This window comes from Hypanus sabinus, chromosome 21 (genome assembly GCF_030144855.1).
Source record: "Hypanus sabinus isolate sHypSab1 chromosome 21, sHypSab1.hap1, whole genome shotgun sequence".
NCBI lineage: Eukaryota > Metazoa > Chordata > Chondrichthyes > Myliobatiformes > Dasyatidae > Hypanus > Hypanus sabinus.
This window is the reverse complement of record NC_082726.1, coordinates 64,825,167-64,843,456: the sequence shown is the minus strand read 5'-3', so window position 1 is coordinate 64,843,456 and position 18,290 is coordinate 64,825,167. Positions and strand designations below refer to the sequence as shown.

The window sequence follows — 18,290 nt, the reverse complement described above, 5'->3', positions numbered from 1 at the left end:
AGCTTTGAGTTAATCAGTGCCTAATCACAGAATAATTTACAATCAACAAGCTGTAGACTGTGGGAGGAAACCTGAGCACCTGGGGAAATGCACGCAGATGCAGGGAGAATGTACAAGCTCCTTACAGACCGTGGTAGAAACTGAAGACGTGTCGCTGGTACTGTAAGACCACGCTATGTTACCGCGCTGCCCCAACAGTCTCTAGAGTTTACAAAGAATGGTGCAAAAAGATCCAGTGAGCGACAGTTCTGTGGGCAAAAACACTGGTCAATGAGAGAGGTCAGAGGAGAATGGCCAGACTGGGTCAAAAAGGTGACAGTAACTCCAATAACCACATGTTACAACATGTGGTGTGGAGAAGAGCATCTCTGAATGCACAACACATCCATCCTTGAAGTGGATGAGTTTCAGCAACAGACGACCACGGAATACTTGTAGTGGCCACTTTGCTAGGAATAGGAGGTAGCTAATAAAGTGGCCATGGAGTGTAATTCTAACTTGCCTTTAAATCATGTGCTTGCAGCACCACATCCCCCACCTTGTCCTTTCTAAAGAATTCAGCACAAAACTCTCACCTGGTACTCAATTTCAGTGACAAGTGAGGCAGCACTGTTGGAGGTATCAAATTTCAGAAATGCTATTATATTTCCTGTAATACCATGGGCTCTTGCCTTGTTTAGCAGCCCTCATGTGAGACACCTTGTCAAAGGTCTTCTGAAAATCCAAATAAACAACATGCACTGACTCTCCTTTGACTATCTTGCATCCTGCCTGTTATTTTTTCAAAAACTCCAAGCAATTTGCCAGGAAAGATTTCCCCTTAAGGAAACCATACTCCCTTTGGCCTATTTTATCATGTGCCTTCAAGTATCCTGCAAACTCCTTCTACAATCCGACAGCACGAATATCGATTTTTCTAACTTATGATCATTTCTTCCCGAACCATCCTCTTTTTCCATTTCCCAGTCTTCTTACCCTTTTACCCCTTCTCCTCACTTGCACATCACCTCCATCTGATATGCCTTCACTCCTCCCTTCCTTTCTCCCATGGTCCACTCTCTTCTCCTGTCAAATTCCTTCTTCTTCAGCCCCTTACTTCATCTACCTACCTCCTCCCAGTCTCTTTCTTCATCCCCCCCTCCCACCTTCCCCCTCATTTGTCTTCACCTATCAGCTCCCTGCTTCTACCCCTACCCTGCACACCCCATCTTCTTTCCTTCGCAGTCCTGATGAAGGGGCTTGACCCAAAACATTGACCGGTTATGCTGCCTGTCCTGCTGAGTTCCTCCAGCATTTTGTCTGTGTTGCTCTAGATTTCCAGCATCAGCAGAATCTCATAAACACAAGGAAGTCTGCAGATGCTGGAGAAACTCAGCAGGTCAGGGAGCATCTATGGAAATGAACACACTGTTAATGTTTTGGGGCAGGACCCTTCATCAGGACTGGAATGGAAGAGGATCTCAGCCCCAAACGTTGACTGTTTATTTGCATCCATAGATGCTGCCCAACCCGCTGAGTTCCTGCAGCATGTTGTGTATGTTGCTCTGGACTTCCAGTATCCGCAGACTTTCTTGTGTGTTTACATAATACATAATTGCCCATTTACTCTTTGCTTTCCAAATATAGGTTTGTATTGTCAGGGAAATAGAGTCATTACACTCAGCCTTCTCATCTAATTACTGGAATGAACTGTAAACATGAAAATCAATGTAGAGAGGCACCTTCTCATAGCGCTGACTGACACAGTTCCCTCAATCAATATTTCCACAAGCTGGTCATTAGTCCATTTCCATTGCTGTCTGTTTTGACTTGCTGTGTTTCCCACTTCTCTAAAGGCATTTCATTGGTTTTCCTTACCACCAGGTTCAGGAACAGTTACTACCCTTCAACTATTAGGCCCCTGAACCAACGTGGATGACTTCACTCACCTCAATACTTCCAAGGATTCTACAATTCATCTTCTCAGAACTATTTATTTATTTATTTATTTGCACAATTAGTCTTCACTTGCACATTTGTTATTTGTCAGCTCTTGGTTGCATAGTTTTTCATAAATTCTGTTGTATTTCTCTATTTTCCTGTAAATACCTGCAAGAAAATTAATCTCAAGGTAGGATACAGCAACATATATGTACTTTGATAATCAATACTCTTTGATTTTTGACTTTAAGACTCATGGGGTATCCTGAAAGGGAAGTGAAATTCAGTGTGGAAATGGAGCGATCTTTCATTCTGCATCGGGTCAACTGATCAGAAAAGTTATGTCAACAAAACTGGAAATATTTCTGATGAAAAAATGATCTTACATTATTTGTCTCTGTTATGTGATAAAGAAATGGAAACAGATTGAGCCCAGTGATTACTATTATTGTAAAAATGTACAACCTATGTGGAAGTGAAACCTGAAAGATATTAACGACAGTGTTCAAAGTTCAAAGTAGATTTATTGTCAAAGTACGTATATATCACCAAACACTACCTTGAGACTCCTCCCATCAGTCCCACAAGCCCTATGGAGGCACCTTCACCAACAGCAGACGCACATGCCAATCCATCACCATCTTCTCAATCACAACTAGGAATAGCCAATATATGTTTGCTTTCAAAGTTCAAAGTAAATGTATTATCAAATATGTATATGTCACCATATAACACCCTGAGATTCATTTTCTTGCAGGCATTTACAGTAGAGCAAAGAAATACAATAGAATCAGTGAAAAATTACACACAGAGACTGGCAAGCAACCAATGTGCAAAAGCAGACAAACTCTGCAAATACAAAAAATGTAAATAAATAATACTGAGATCATGAATTGTAGAGTCCTTCAAAGTGAGTACATAGGTTGTGGAATCAGTTCAAAGTTGAGCTGAGTGAAGTTATCCACACTGGTTCAGGAGTCTGATGGTTGAGGGGTAATAACTGTTCCTGAACTTGGTGGTGTGGGGTCAAAAGTGCTATGCTAACACAGTTGTTGAAGGAATAAGTGTACCAGTTATACAATGCATATCATAATGTTTCGTTCAGACTTTAAGTTCTAATCTCTTTGTAATACTAATTAAATTTCAGTTAGTGTAGCTAGTGACTCTCATCTGGCCTCAAATATCACCTGCCAGCTTGTACCCCCCCCCCCGAACTTCCTACTCACGCTTCTTCTGCCTTCCTCTCCAGTCCTGATGAAGACACTCAGCCCAATACGTCAGCCCTCTATTCCTCTCCATAATACTGCCAGACACATGGAAGCCAATTCATTGGCTGTATTTAAAGTGATATTTGATAGATTTGAGATTTGTTAGTGTGTCAAAGGTTATTAGAAGGCAGGAGAATGGGGTTGAGAGGAGTAATAAATCGGCCATGATGGAATGGTGGAGCAGAGATGATGGACCTAATTCCACTCCTATATCTTTTGATCTGATGCTGAGTTCCCCAGCATTTTGTGTGCATCACTCCAGACTTCTGGCATCCTCCACCCTGGACCAAGTTTGGCGCTGATCACAAAATGACCCCCGCTGTCCTGTCTATTGGAGTAAAGTAGGTCAAAGATAAATCGCACAAGTACGTGTATGCACAAGTGCGATGAAAAATAGTCTCAGCCCAAAACATCAGCTGTTTATTCCCTCCATAGATGCTGCCTGACCTGTTGAGTTCCTCCAGCATTTTGTGTGTGTTGCTCTGGATTTCCATCATGTGCAAAATCTCTTGTGTTTAGCATCATATACAGTGGCATGTGAAAGTTTGGGCACCCCTGGTCAAAATTTCTGTTACTGTGAATAGCTAAGTGAGTAAAAGATGACCTGATTTCCAAAAGGCATAAAGTTAAAGATGACACATTCCTTTAACATTTTAAGCAAGATTACTTTTTTATTTCCATCTTTTACAGTTTCAAAATAACAACAAAGGAAAAGGGCCCGAAGCAAAATTTTGGGCACGCCGCATGGTCAGTACTTAGTAACACCCCCTTTGACAAGTATCATAGCTTGTAAATGCTTTCTGTAGCCAGCTAAGAGTCTTTCAATTCTTGTTCGGGGGATTTTTGCCCATTCTTCCTTGCAAAAGGCTTCTAGTTCTGTGAGATTCTTGGGCCGTCTTGTATGCACTGCTCTTTTGAGGTCTATCCACAGATCTTCAATGATGTTTAGGTTGGGGGACTGTGAGGGCCAGGGCAAAACCTTCAGCTTGCGCCTCTTGAGGTAGTCCATTGGGGATTTTGAGGGGTGTTTAGGATCATTATCCTGTTGTAGAAGCCATTCTCTTTTCATCTTCAGCTTTTTTTTTACAGTCGGTGTGATGTTTGCTTCCAGAATTTGCTGGGATTTAATTGAATTCATTCTTCCCTCTACCAGTGAAATGTTCCCCATGCCACTGGCTACAACACAAGCCCAAAGCACGATCGATCCACCCCCGTGCTTAACTGTCGGAGAGGTGTTCTTTTCATGAAATTCTGCACCCTTTTTTCTCCAAACATAATTTTGCTCATTGCAGCCAAAAAGTTCTATTTTAACTTCATCAGTCCACAGGACTTGTTTCCAAAATGCATCAGGCTTGTTTAGATATTTCTTTGCAAACTTCTGATGCTGAATTTTGTGGTGAGGATGCAGGAAAGATTTTCTTCTGATGACTCTTCCATGAAGGTCATATTTGTGCAGGTGTTGCTGCACAGTAGAACAGTGTACCACCACTCCAGAGTCTGCTAAATCTTCCTGAGGGGCTTGTGCAGTCAAATGGGCATTTTGATTTGCCTTTCCATCAATCCTACGAGCAGTTCTCTCGGAAAGTTTTCTTGGTTTTCCAGACCTCAACTTGACCTCCACCATTCCTGCTAACTGCCATTTCTTAATTACATTACGAATTGAGGAAACGGCTACCTGAAAATAATTTGTTATCTTCTTATAGCCTTCTCCTGCTTTGTGGGCATCATTTATTTTAATTTTCAGAGTGCTAGGCAGCTGCTTAGAGGAGCCCATGGCTGCTGATTATTGGGACAAGGTTTGAGGAGTCCGGGTATTCATAAAGCTTTGAAATTTGCATCACCTAGCCTTTCCTAATGATGACTGTTAACAAGCCATAGACCTAACAAGCTAATTAAGGTCTGAGACCTTGGTAAAAGTTATCTAAGAGCTCAGATCTCTTGGGGTGCCTGAACTTTTGCATGGTGTTCCTTTTCTTTTTTCACTCTAAAATTGTACAAACCAAAAATAATACACTAATCTTGCTTAAAATGTTGAAAAGAATGTTTCATCTTTAACTTTATGACTTTTGGAGATTAGTTCATCTTCTACTCGCTTAACTATCCGCAGTAACAGAAAGTTTGATCGGGGCGTCCAAACATTTGCATGCCACTGTAAGCAGCAATCACAAGAAAAGCAGAAACTAATGTAAATTATACACAATGTTTACATAATTAGAACAAAAAGATTAAAGTCTATTTTAGTACAAAGTGGTTATGGCATTGCTAATCTGCAGTGATTAGGTTTGCACTGGTTGGTTCAAAGAACTCTGATCCTTGCTTTCTCAGAGCTGTAGAACATCTCTCAATCCAGCAGCCCTGTGAATACAAGCACCATATTGACTTCCTGATCTATTTCTTATTAGGCTGCTGTAATCTTATTTTCCTTTGGGATTACATTTCCTAGGGCACATACCTAATTGGAAAATGCACACTATTATGTGCTTTGTATCTCAAGACGACATGAATATAATTAGCATCACATTGTTGATGCATTTTATTATGCCTAGAAATCTACTTGACCCAGGGGATCACTTGCTGGATCACTCACTCCTACTTGCATTCATAAAATAAATAGCATCATCAAGAAAATCATCTTGTTCTGGCCTCTGGAGGCACAGCTCAGTTCGTATGAACATCACTTCCTGTACGTAAGCTGCTTTTTCTTAATATAATATTTCCAGCGCAGGTTAATTCAGACTTCAATTTGAAGCACACAGTGGAAAGGCTTCCATCTCCATACTTTGTCTAGTTGCCACTGAAACAGCAATATCTGTGAGTCCTCAGTTGTGGTAATATGGGCAAACATTTAGCAGATATATTTTATTTATCGTTTATCGTTATTAAGATACCGTTTTGCCACAAGTTTGCTCTTGTTTACACAGCATATTTATTTATCCATTGATTGAGATGAAAGGGCATGGAACAAGCACTTGTGGCCTATGAGCTGCACCTCTAGCAATCCCTTGATTTACCCCAAGCCTAGTCACTGGACAATTTACAATGAACATTTAACCTACTAACCAGTGTGTCTTTGGACTGTGGGAGGAAACTGGAGCACAGAAGAAACTCACAAACTCACATTGTCACGGGGAGAACAAACAAACTCCATACAGGCAGCAGCGGAAAGTGTAAGTGTGTGTGTGTGTGTGTGTGTGTGTGTGTGTGTGTGTGTGTGTGTGTGTGTGTGTGTGTGTGTGTGTGTGTGTGTGTGTGTGTGTGTGTGTGTCTAGCACCATGATTAATGCCAATTGCAAGCATAATCAACAGTATTAGTATATTCAGTTTCTGTATTGAATTTAATGCATATTTAACAAACTGCAATTTCACAAGTAATATCTCATTAAAAACCCTGAAGGAAGCTTCTACCTTGGGTGACAGGCAGGAAAGCATAGGTGGTGGTGTGACTTTATTGGTAAGAGATGGAATTACAGCTTTAGAAAGAGGAGACATAGGATCAGAGAATGTCGATTCTTTGTGGGTGCAGTTAAGAAACTGCAAGGGTAAAAAAAAAGTTATGGGAAGGTCATTTATAGGCCAAGATGTGGGGTTGAGATTGCAAAGAGAACTGGAAAGGACATGTAATAAGGGTAATGACACAATTGTAATGGGGGACTTCAATATGCAAGGGGATTGGGAAAATTAGGTTGGTGTCAGAACATAAGAGGGGGAATTTGTTGAATGCCTACAAGATGGCTTTTTAGAACAGCTTGTGCTTGAGGCTACTCGGGGAAAGGCCATCTTAGTTAGGGTGTTGTGCAATAACCCAGATTTTATTAGTCAGCTTAACATAAAGGAACCCTTAGGAGGCAGTGTTCATAATATGATTGAATTCATACTGCAATTTGAGAGAGAAGCATAAATCACATGCTCAGTATCACAAAGGAATGAAGGGAATTACAGAGGCCTGAGAGAGGAGCTTGCCCAGGTGGATTGGAGGAGGATACTGGTGGGGATGACGACAGAGCAGAGGTGGCTGAAGTTTCTGGGAATAGTTCACAAGGCACAGGATAGATATGTCCCATAGAAGAAATTGTTCTCAAATGGCAGGGCTATGCAACTGTGGCTGACAAGGCAAGTTAAGGACTGCATAAAAAGCCAAGGAAAGGGCATATAAGGTAGTAAAAGTGAGTGGGAAGGTGGATGATTGGGAAGCTTTTAAAATCCAATGAAAGGCAAGTAAAAAGGCTATAAGAAGGGAGAAGATGAAATTTGAGGGCAGACTAGTCAATAATATAAAGCAGGATACTGAAAGTTTTTTCAGTTGTACAAAGAATAAAAGGGAGGTGAGAGTTGATATTGGACCACTGGAATATGATGCTGCTGAGTTAGTAATGGGGGGACAAAGAAATGACAGATGAACTTAATAAGTACTTTGCTTCATTCTTTACTGTGGAAGACACTAGTTGTATGCCAGAGGTCCATGAGAGTCAGGGAGCAGGAGTGAGTGCCATTGCTATTACAAAGGAAAATGTGCTAGGCAAACTCAAAGGTCTTAAACTGGTTAAGTCACCTGGACCAAATGGACTACTTGTCCAGAAAGAGGTTGCTGAAGAGATATTGGATGCATTTGTCACGATCTTTCAAGAATCACTTGATCCTGGCAGGGTCCTGGAGGACTGGAAAATTGCAAGTGTCACTTCACTCTTTAAGAAGGGAGTAAGACAAAAGAGAGGAAATTATTTGCCAGTAGGCCTGACCTCAGTGGTTGGGAAAGTGTTGAAGTCCATTATTAAGGACAAGTTTTTGGGGTAACTGAAGACTAATGATAAAATAAGTCAAAGTCAGCATGGTTTCTGTCAAGGGAAATCTTGCCTGACAAATCTGTTAGAATTCTTCGAGGAAGTAACAAGCAGGGTGGACAAAGGAGAGGCAGTGGATGTTACTCAGATTTTCAGAAGGCACTTGATAAGGTGCCTCACATGAGGCTGCTTAACAAGATAAAATCCTATGGCGTTACAGGAAATATACAGGCATGGGTAGAGGAATGGCTGACAGACGGGAGAAAGTGAATGGAAATACAGGGGACTTCTCTGGTTGGCTGCCAGTGACCTGTGGTGTTGCTCAGGGGTCAGTATTGGGACCGTTACTTTCATATTGTTTGTCAATGATTTAGATAATGGAATTGATGGCTTTGTGGCCAAGTTTGCAGATGATATGAAGATAGGTGGAGGGTAGATGGTGCTGAGGAAACAATGCAATTGCAGCAGGACTTAGACAAATTAGAAGAATGGGCAAAAAAGTGGCAGATGGAATACAGTGTTGGGAAATGTATGAAAATACATTTTGGTGAAAGGAACAATAGTACAGACTATTATCTAAATGGGGAGAAAATTCAAACATCAGAGATGCTAAGGGACTTGACAGTCCTCGTGCAAGACTCCCAGAAGGTTAATTTACAGGTTGAATCTGTGGTAAAGAAGGTAAATGCATTGTTGGCATTCAGTTCAAGTGGAATAGAATATAAAAACAAGGAGATAATGCTGAAGCTTTATAAGACACTAGTCAGGCAGCACTTGGAGTACTGTCAACAGTTTTGGGCCCCATATCTCAGAAAGGATGTGTTGTCGTTGGAAAGAGTCCAGAGGAGGTTCACAAGGGTTATTCTGGGGATGAATAGGTTAACATATGAGGAGTGACTGACAGCTTTGGGCCTGTACTCACTGGAATTTAGAAGGATGTGTGGGGATCTCATTGAAACCTACTGAATGTTGAAGGAACTAGATAAGGTGGATGTGGAGAGGATGTTTCCTCTGGTGGGGTATCCAGAACTAGTGGGCACAGCCTCAAAATTGAGAAGTGACCTTTTAGAACAGAAGTAAAGGGGAATTTTTTAAGTTAAAGAGTGGTGAACCTGTGGAATGCTATGCCACAGACTGCAGTGGAGGCCAAGTCCGTGGGTATATTTAAAGTGGAAGTTGATAGATTCCTGATTCGTCGGGGCATCAAGGGGTATGGTGAGAGGGCAGGTGTATGGGGTTGAATGGGATCCGGGATCAGCCATGATGAAATGGCAGAGCAGACTCGATGGAATGAATGGCCTAATTCTGCTCCTAATCTTATGGACTTAATGTTGGGATTTTGATAAGATGTTTAACTCACAGCTTCACTTTGAATATCCACACAGCGAGGACAGTAGACTTATGTGCATGGAAGCGTAGAATTATCACCTGGGCTAAGAGTGGTTTGTAATGTGATGAGTACATTAGTTTACTTATATTATTTATTTTATTTAGAGATACAGCCAGGTAACAGGCTCCTCCAGCCCAACAAACCCATGCTGCCCATTCACACCCATGTGACCAATTAACCTCCTAGCCCTTTACCTTTTCCACCTCCTAACTCAAATTAGAAGTCCAAGTTAGTTGTACAATGCTTCATTCCAAGCACTCATTATATCTCAAAACATTTTCCAGAAGTTTCTCCATTATGGTGATTTTAATCTGGAGATGCTATATGCAAAATGAGCTGTGAGCAGAAGGTAAATTCTCCTCATTTTGCGCTGTCTGCCTGATCATTTATTGTGGAAACAATAGCTTGAACATGGCTGTAAGAGATGACGAAATATTAAATTTCCTAAGTGTGGTAATCCCTGAGCTATGGAGTTCAAAAAGGAGCTCGATCTGGAATGTGCCAAGAATATGAAACAAGATACCCACATCACGCCTGCGGCTATCTATCAAACGTGACAAGTTAGAACTTAATGGACATTCCTTTTGATAAGTTGAGACCGAATCAGAAGCTCATTCTATTTCACCATCCATGTTGATCAAAAGAAAATATCTCTTCCAGGCAAATTATTCTAATTGCTATATTTTCACAAATCCGTTAACAAAAATAAACACGAGAAATTCTGCAGATGCTGGAAATCTTAAACAACACACACGATATGCTGGGTGAACACAGCAGGCCAGGCAGCACCTATGGAAAAGAGTGAACAGTCAACGTTTTGGGCCAAGACCCTTCATCAGGATTGGAAAGGAAGGGGAGAAGTAAGTACCGTATATGAAGGTGGGAGGTGATTGGTGAAACCGGGAGAAGGGAGGAAGGCGAAGTAAAGAGCAGGGAGTTTGATCATTGGAAGAGATAAAGGGCTGGAGAAGGGAGAATCTGATAGGATAGGGTAGAAGACCAAGGAAGAAAGGGAAGTGGGAGGAGCAGCAGAGGGAGGGGATGAGCAGGTGAGGAGAGAAGAAGAGAGAGGGAAATTAGAATGGGGAATCGTGAAGGAGGGGAAGGGGGAGCAATTACAGGGAGTTCAAGAAATCAGTATTCATGCTGTTAGGTTGGAGGCTATCCAGATGGAATGTAAAGTGCTATTTGTCCAAGCTGAGTGTGACCTCATCATGGCAGGAGCGGAGGCATGGACTGATGTTGGAATGGGAATGGGAAGTAAAATTGAAATGGGTGGGCACCAGGAAATCAATAAAAATATCAATTAACACCAGCAACCTTTTCCCTAGTATGTACTACTAATGAAGTTGTAATCTTGTATAAAGCACCTTTATCTATATGCAGATACATCCTCAGAAATAAAAAAAATTTAACTTTTTTAAGCATCATTCACACCCTGAGGATATCAATAAAAAACTTCACAACAACGGAGTAACAAACTTATACAATATGGTGCAGTGACTTATGCTTTGACAAAACTCCTGGTATTTTTGTTCTGGCCTCTGGGGCAACCGTGATTTTAATGACAAACACACACAAAATGCTGGAGGAACTCAGCAGGTCAGGCAGTATCTTTGGAGGGGAATAAACATTTGTTGTTTCAGGTCAACACCCTTCATCAGAACTGGAAAGGAAATGGGTAGAAGCTAGAATAAGAATCAGAATCAGGTTTAATTTCACTGGCATGTGTCATGAAATTTGCTGTTTTTGTGTCAGCAGTACATGGCAAAACATAATAATAAAATCTGTGAATTACAATATATGTGTGTGTGTGTGTGTATATATATATATATAAAATTATATTAAATAAGTACTGCAAAGAAGTAGTGAGGTAGTGTTTATAGTTTCAATGTCCATTCAGAAACCGGATGGCAGAGGGAAGAAGCTGTTCCTGAATCACTGAGTTTGTGTCTTCAGGCTCCTGTACCTCCTTCCTGATGGCAGCAATGAGAAGAGGGCATGTCCTGGGTGATGGGGTCCTTAATGATGGACACCACCTTTCTGAGGCATCACTCCTGAAGATGTCCAGGATGCTGGAGAGGCTGGTGCCCATGATGGAGCTGACTGAGTTTACAGCTTCCTGCAGCTTATTTCGATCCTGTGCCGTGGGGAGAGGAGAAAGAGTACAAGCTGGCAGATGATAGGTGAGGGGAAAGCTGGGAGGGGATTTTAATTGTCCATTCATTAACAACATTAGACTCTGGGATCCCCTCCTTTAAATCTATGTACTCTAGTTCTTGATTCACTATTCACCCTATCAAAGACCCTCATGATTCTATACACCTTCATAAGATCACTTCTCAGTCTCCTACTCTCTAAGGAATCAAGTCCGAGTCTGCCCAACCCCTCCCTACAACTCAGTCCCTTGAGCTCTCTACCATGGAGAGCATTCTAACTGGTTGTACCACCCTCTGGTATGGAGGGGCCACTGCACAGGATCAGAAAAAGCTGCAGCAAGTTGTAAACTCCGCCAGCTCCTTCATGGCCACCAGCCTCCTCAGCATCAAGGACACCTTAAAAAGGCGGCATCCATCATTGAGGACACGCCATCACCCAGGAAATGCCTTTTTCTCATTTCTACCATCAAGGAGGTGGTGCAGAAGATTTAAGATACACACTCGATGATTCAGGAACAGATCCTTCCCTTCCTTCGTCATAGTTATGAATGGAAAATGAACTGACCCATAAACACTACCTCACTATCTTATTGCTCTATTTTGCACTTCATTTTACATTTGTTTTTAAAATATATATTTATTATTGTAGTTTATATTTTTTAAATTGCGTATTGCAATGTACTGTAGCTGCAAAACAACAATTTTCACAACATACTCCAGTGATATTAAACCTGGCGTCTCTTATTGTTCTCCTCATAAATAGTTCCTCTTTGACCAAGCTTTTTGTAACCTGTGCTGATACCTTCTCATGTGTAGAATTTTTTTTCTCTTCATTACATTATTTTGAATTGCTTTTGGCCATTTCTTAAAGACATTTCAGAAATGTAAAAAAAATCTTTTAAAATATTGATTGTGAAAACTAGGGGAATGAAATTGATCAAAAATGAGACAGTTGGGAGAAGGGGAATTAATACAGGGACTCTAATATTCTAAAAGAACTGATTTCATCCACTTGACCTCAGTATTTTAAATCATGCTTTTCAATTCAGTTTGATGGAAATATATTTAAGATATCCTAAGCTATTTGGCTGGAATATATAATCTTGTTAAGAGCCCCCAAGAGATTAAATGTAATTGTTAATGTAATCATTGCAGAGTGCATTTTTTGCTTACAAATACATTATAAGCTCTTAGCTATTTTTGCCTTGATGTTTGAACTACCTCAGTATAACTCTGTGATAGATGGACAGTGTTGTTTTAGGCCACAGGGGCCATAACACTAATCGTTCACATTTTGCTTTGTGCTTCCATCCTTCAAATTATTCCATTAATGGGAGTCTTTAAAATGCTGCATTACTGGGAATGTTTTAATGTAAAATACAGCAAGTCCAGTTCACTGGTTTATTGGTGAGATCAACGGCAGGGGGAGTTGCGTGACCTCAGTTGTAGTGAGGACCAGGCCTCACACCGTGGGCTTGCCTGTTACAGGAGACCAGGAGAGGAGACACCGGAGGCAGTGTAGCATGGTGTCCATGCTGGATTGGAGGCTGACTGCTCTCCAGTGTTTGCTCAATGTGGACTGTGTGCGTACGGATGTTTGTCTGTTTATTGCTATATGTAACTTGTGCCATGTATGACTGCACTTTGCACCTTGGTCCTGGAGGAATGCAGTTTCGTTTGGCTGTATTCATGGGTATTCATGTATGGTTGAATGGCAATTAAACTTGAATTTGAACTTGATAAAAATATTTTAAATGGTTCACATACAGTGGCTTTCTGTAGCAGTTAGTGTAGTACAATCACAGTGCCAGAGTGTGCAGTTCGTGTCTGTAAAGGAGTTTTCCCTGTGACTGCACGGGTTTCCTCCAGATGCTCCAGTTTCCTTTCCCATTCCCAAAGATGCTCTGATAAGTAGGCTAACAGGTCACGTGTGTAATGGGCGGCACTTTACCTCACTCTAGTCTCTGGTTCCGATGAAAGGCCCAGACACAGAGTGAAGCTCCCTCTTCACTCTCCCAAAGTAAGGACTGGCCATTCCGGAGGGAGGTGAGAAGATGTTTCTTCAACCAGTGCTCAGTGAACCTTTGCAACTCTCTGCCAATCACTGAGCGTATCGATTGATAGATTTAGGCTGTTTCAGGAAGTCAGGGGATATGGGATGAGTAGCAAAATCTGGAAGCAAGGGAAAAATTAACCTTGATCTTGTTATTTGGTCGGGGCAGGTTTAAGAGGTTTAATGACCTGTACTTCTTTTGGATTACAGACTTAACTATTTATTTAGAGATACAGCACAGAGAAGGCCCTTTGGCCCACAGAGCTGTGCTGCCTAGCAACCTTTCCATACTTAACCCTCGCCTAATCACAGGACAACTTACATTGACCAATTAACCTACTAACCAGTACGTCTTTCGGAGGAAGCTGGAGCATCCAGGGGAGACCCACCCAGTTCACGGGGAGAACATACAAACTCCTCAAAGGTGATGAAATTGAACTCTGAACTCGCTAAACACTATGCTAACTCTTAAGAATACCACATCCCCGACCACTCCCTGCTGAACATCGACGGCTCCTCGGTAGAGATCGTAAACAGCACCAAATTTCTTGCTGTTCACCTGATGGAGAATCTCACCTGGTCCCTCAACACCAGCTCCATAGCAAAGAAAGCCCAGCAGCATCTCTACTTTTTGCGAAGGCTCCCACCCCGTATCCTCATCACGTTCTACAGGAGTTGTATTGCGAGCGTCCTGAGCAGCTGCATCACTGCCTGGTTTGGAAATTGCACCGTCTCGGATCACAAGACCCTGCAGTGGATAGTGAGGTCAGTTGAGAAGATCATCAGGGTCTCTCTTCCTGCCATCATGGACATTTACAGTACACACTGCATCCGCAAAGGAAACAACATTATGAAGGGTCCCATGCACCCCTCATACAATCTCTTCTCCCTCCTGCCATCTGGGAAAAGGCTCCGAAGCATTCGGGCTCTCATGACCAGACTATGTAACAGTTTCTTCCCCCAGCTATCAGACTCCTCAATACCCAAAGCCTGGACTGACACCTTGCCCTACTGTCCTGTCTATTATTTATTGTAATGCCTGCACTGTTTTTGTGCACTTTATGCAGTCCTGTGTAGGTCTGTAGTCTAGTGTAGCTTTCTCTGTGTTGTTTTTTTTTAATACATAGTTCAGTCTGGTCCTGAAAAACGTTGTCTCATTTTTACTATGCACTGTACCAGCAGTTATGGTCAAAATGACAATAAAAGTTGACTTGACTTGACTTGACATTGAAGTTACAGGAACCATTTGATAGCACAGGCAGCCAAGTGTAACATGAGCCTGATGGGAGAAATTTACTTCACTCTAATCTGTGGAACTCTGCCAAGTACATCACTGGTTACCACAACTGATCACTGGTATCTTATTCGGTATGAATCACTTCCAGCAGTAGTTAGGAAAGGGAAAAATGAAAGGTCGGTGGTTGATATATCTTTTCATTCCCACAGTGTTTTGTAACGACCAGTGTGGGATGTGTTTTGTAAGGAATTTGCCACTACATGAGTCAGAATGGAACAGGGCTTGTTTCATTGTTGTTGTTTCTTGTGTTGTTCTGCCAAGCATTGTGGGAATGCTATGCTGGCACTGGAATACGTGGTGACACTTGCAGGCTGCCCCAATACATACTTGGCTGTGTTGGTTGTTAATGCAAATGAAGAATTTCGCTGTATGTTTTGACATACGCTCAGGGACTGCTTTATTAGATATACCTGTACACCTGCTCGCTAATGCAAATATCCGATCAGTCAATCACATGGTAGTAACTCAATGCATAAAAGCATGCAGACACGATCAAGAGGTTCAGTTATTCAAACATAACATCAGAATGGGGAACAAATGTGATCTAAGTGACTTTGACTGTGGAATGATTGTTGGTGCCAGACGGGGTGGTTTGAGTATCTCAGAAACTGCTGATCTTCTGGGATTTTCACACACAACAGTCTCCAGAGCAGAGGTTCACTAACTTTTTCTATGCCAAAGACCCCAAGTCCCCAGGTTTGGAACTCCTGCTTTAGAGTCTTCAGAGAAAAACAAAAAACATCCAGTGAGTGGCAGTTCTGTGGGCAAAAGTGCCCTGTTAGTGAGAGAGGTCAGAGGAGAATGGCCGGACTGGTTCAAGCTGACAGGAAGCAACAGCAACTCAAATAACCACACATTACAACAATGGTGTGGAGAAAAGCACCTCCTAACACATAACCCATCAAAACCTGAAATGGACGGGCTACAGCAGCAGAAGACCACGCACATACACTCAGTGGGCACGTTATTAAATACCTCCTGTACCTAACAAAGTGACCATTGAGTGTACATTCTCACAGTGTCTGGTAAAGAGTTTGCCACTGAGTTTGAATAAAACAGGGTTTGTTTTGCTGTTGTTGTTGTCTTGTTTGTTCTATTGTCGTTAGTGCTTGTGTTGTTCTGCTGAGTATAGTGGCCATCTATGTTGACGTATGGGGGCACTTGTGGGCTGCCATCTGCATAATCCCTGATGATCTGACACACTTCACTGTATGCTTTGATGTACATGTGACAAATAAAGCTAATCTTTGATTGTAGGCACTAATTGGACATTGGTTACTTGCTATATCCCAATTGCAAGATCTCGGTCCCTTGAAGTAGCAGGCAATGGAGCCGAACGTTCACAGGCAGCCAACATTACAAGAGTCTGTTGAGCATCAGTGACAATTTTCTGTGCTGTTTTGTGAGAGCACAAATGTAGTAAAATCACCTCTTAAAGACAGGACAACTTTCATCTGTTTATAATGGTTCTTATAATTCATAGCAGGATTCCCAACCTGCGGTCCATGGACTCTTTGCTTAGTGGTATTGGTCCATGGGATAAAAAGGGTTGGGAACCCCTGATTTAGAGTGATAGAAACACTTACAGAAATAATCTTATAGTGATTTTAAGTACACTTTTGCAATTTCTGAGTTGAAATCACTTCTGAGGTTTCAGTCTATTTGAAATGGAAACACCAGTAGAGGTCTTTATGACAAATTTCAGTCCTGAGAAAAAAATGGGCCTTCATCTCTCTGCTTGCATATTTTGCCTGCAGTGTCTACACGCCTGGGGACAGAGTGGGTTCTGTTGTGTCTGTGCAACTACTTATCAATTAAATAAAAGTACACTCGTGGGAGATGGCTTTAACTGGTGTATTCACATTGCAACGAGAGAGAGGGAGCAAGAGAGACAGAGCAGATCGATACACATGCGTGGACAACAGATCAATGTGCATAGGTAAGTTATCAATCTATACGTAGTGCTAAGGGAGGTCATTGCTCTAAAAGAAATAGATCTGTACATTACATTTACTCCTCTTTTAGATTAATGCAACATACAAAGCATACAAATGTACAAAGCATTCAATTTCCCTTTCACAACCCATATTCCAAATAAACATGTTTTCACAGTAACAGTCCACAACTAAATCCACGGTGCTAATGGTTCAGTCTTATGGGTAGCATTTTTTTCTTCAGGAAAGCACCTCTGGACCTGTGGAGTGGCAGGTATCTTGTCTAAGACAATGTTCTCGGTTTCCTGTGTCACGTTGCTGTCAGTGACATGATCATCACTGAGAGGTAAGTCCCGTGACTGTAATGTGTCCATCTTGTTGGATGCAGTTGACTCAAGTATGTTCTTCGATTGAACATCCAGTATCTGGACCACATGCTGTCTCCATGTCTGGTCTCCAACATCTACTGTGTACATCAGTGGTCCAGTTCTTGTAGCCATCCTACCACGTGTCCACTTGTCTTCTTGGTATTCACGTGCTAGGACCTCCTGTCCAATCTCGAAACTCCTTGCTGATTTACTTGGAAACTGAAGTTTATTCTTCCCATCAAAGATCTGGTTTCAGGAGTCTATGCAAGAACTCAGATTCCTGTTCGTGAACAGCATCGTAGGTGTTTGATTTATCATCGCATGAACAGAGTTCCGATGCACAAAAAGGAAACTGTCCACCTTGTGCTGTAGAGAAATGTCCACTTTGTCCATAGCTTTAATGGATTTCTTGCAGGTTTGGATAAACCTTTCCACTAATCCATTTGTTGTTGGGTGGTGAGGGGACTTGAAATGTCTGATGCCACTTCTTTCATGAATAGTCTGAACTCTGCTGACATGCATTGTGGTCTGTTGTCACTCACAATTTGTTCAGGCAAGCCATTTCTGGTGAAGATAGTCCTCAGAGTGGAGATAGACTTGATGTTGTTGACTTCATTGGTATGATCTCCGGACACTTCAGAAAAGCATCCACAGCAATCACAATCATGGAGACAATGAATTGCCCAGCAAAGTCAATAATTACTCTTCGCCATGGTGACTTTGGTGACTCCCATGAGTGTAACATTGCCTGTGGTGGGGGGGGGGGGGTGCATTTTGAACTCTTTGAATTCCTGAACAGCTTTAGGCCAAGTCGTCAATCCGTTTATCCCCGCATTGATCTGGGGGAGATGTTTCATTTTGACTGTACCCAGGTGTCCTTAGTGCAGATTCTCTAACACTCTGGTGTGCAGTTTAGAGGGAACCACAACACAAGATCCACACATCAGTGCTCTTTGACATACAGACAGTTGGTCTTGCCTCACAGAGATCACTGGAAACATAGGATCACCATGAGCTGGCCATCCTTGCATGGCAACGTCATAGACTTTTGACAACGTTGGTTTGTTCCTTGTTTCCCCTTGTATTTCAGAATTTGTTACCAGCATCTGGTCCACCAATGCTA

At 41.9% G+C, this 18,290-nt stretch overlaps 1 long non-coding RNA gene across 7 annotated transcripts in view; it reads left to right on the top strand.

Annotated features, from left to right (window-relative positions):
- The window catches only part of LOC132379146 (uncharacterized), a 40,926-nt gene that overhangs the window by 14,843 nt on the left and 7,793 nt on the right, over positions 1-18,290 (top strand). Inside the window, exon 1 of one of the 7 annotated variants that reach the window (XR_009507314.1) lies at positions 16,446-16,804. The exons of the other annotated variants lie outside the window; for them this stretch is intronic. This is a non-coding gene — a long non-coding RNA (uncharacterized LOC132379146). Of the gene's footprint in view, positions 1-16,445; positions 16,805-18,290 lie in introns of those variants that run through there. 7 annotated transcript variants of the gene reach the window in all.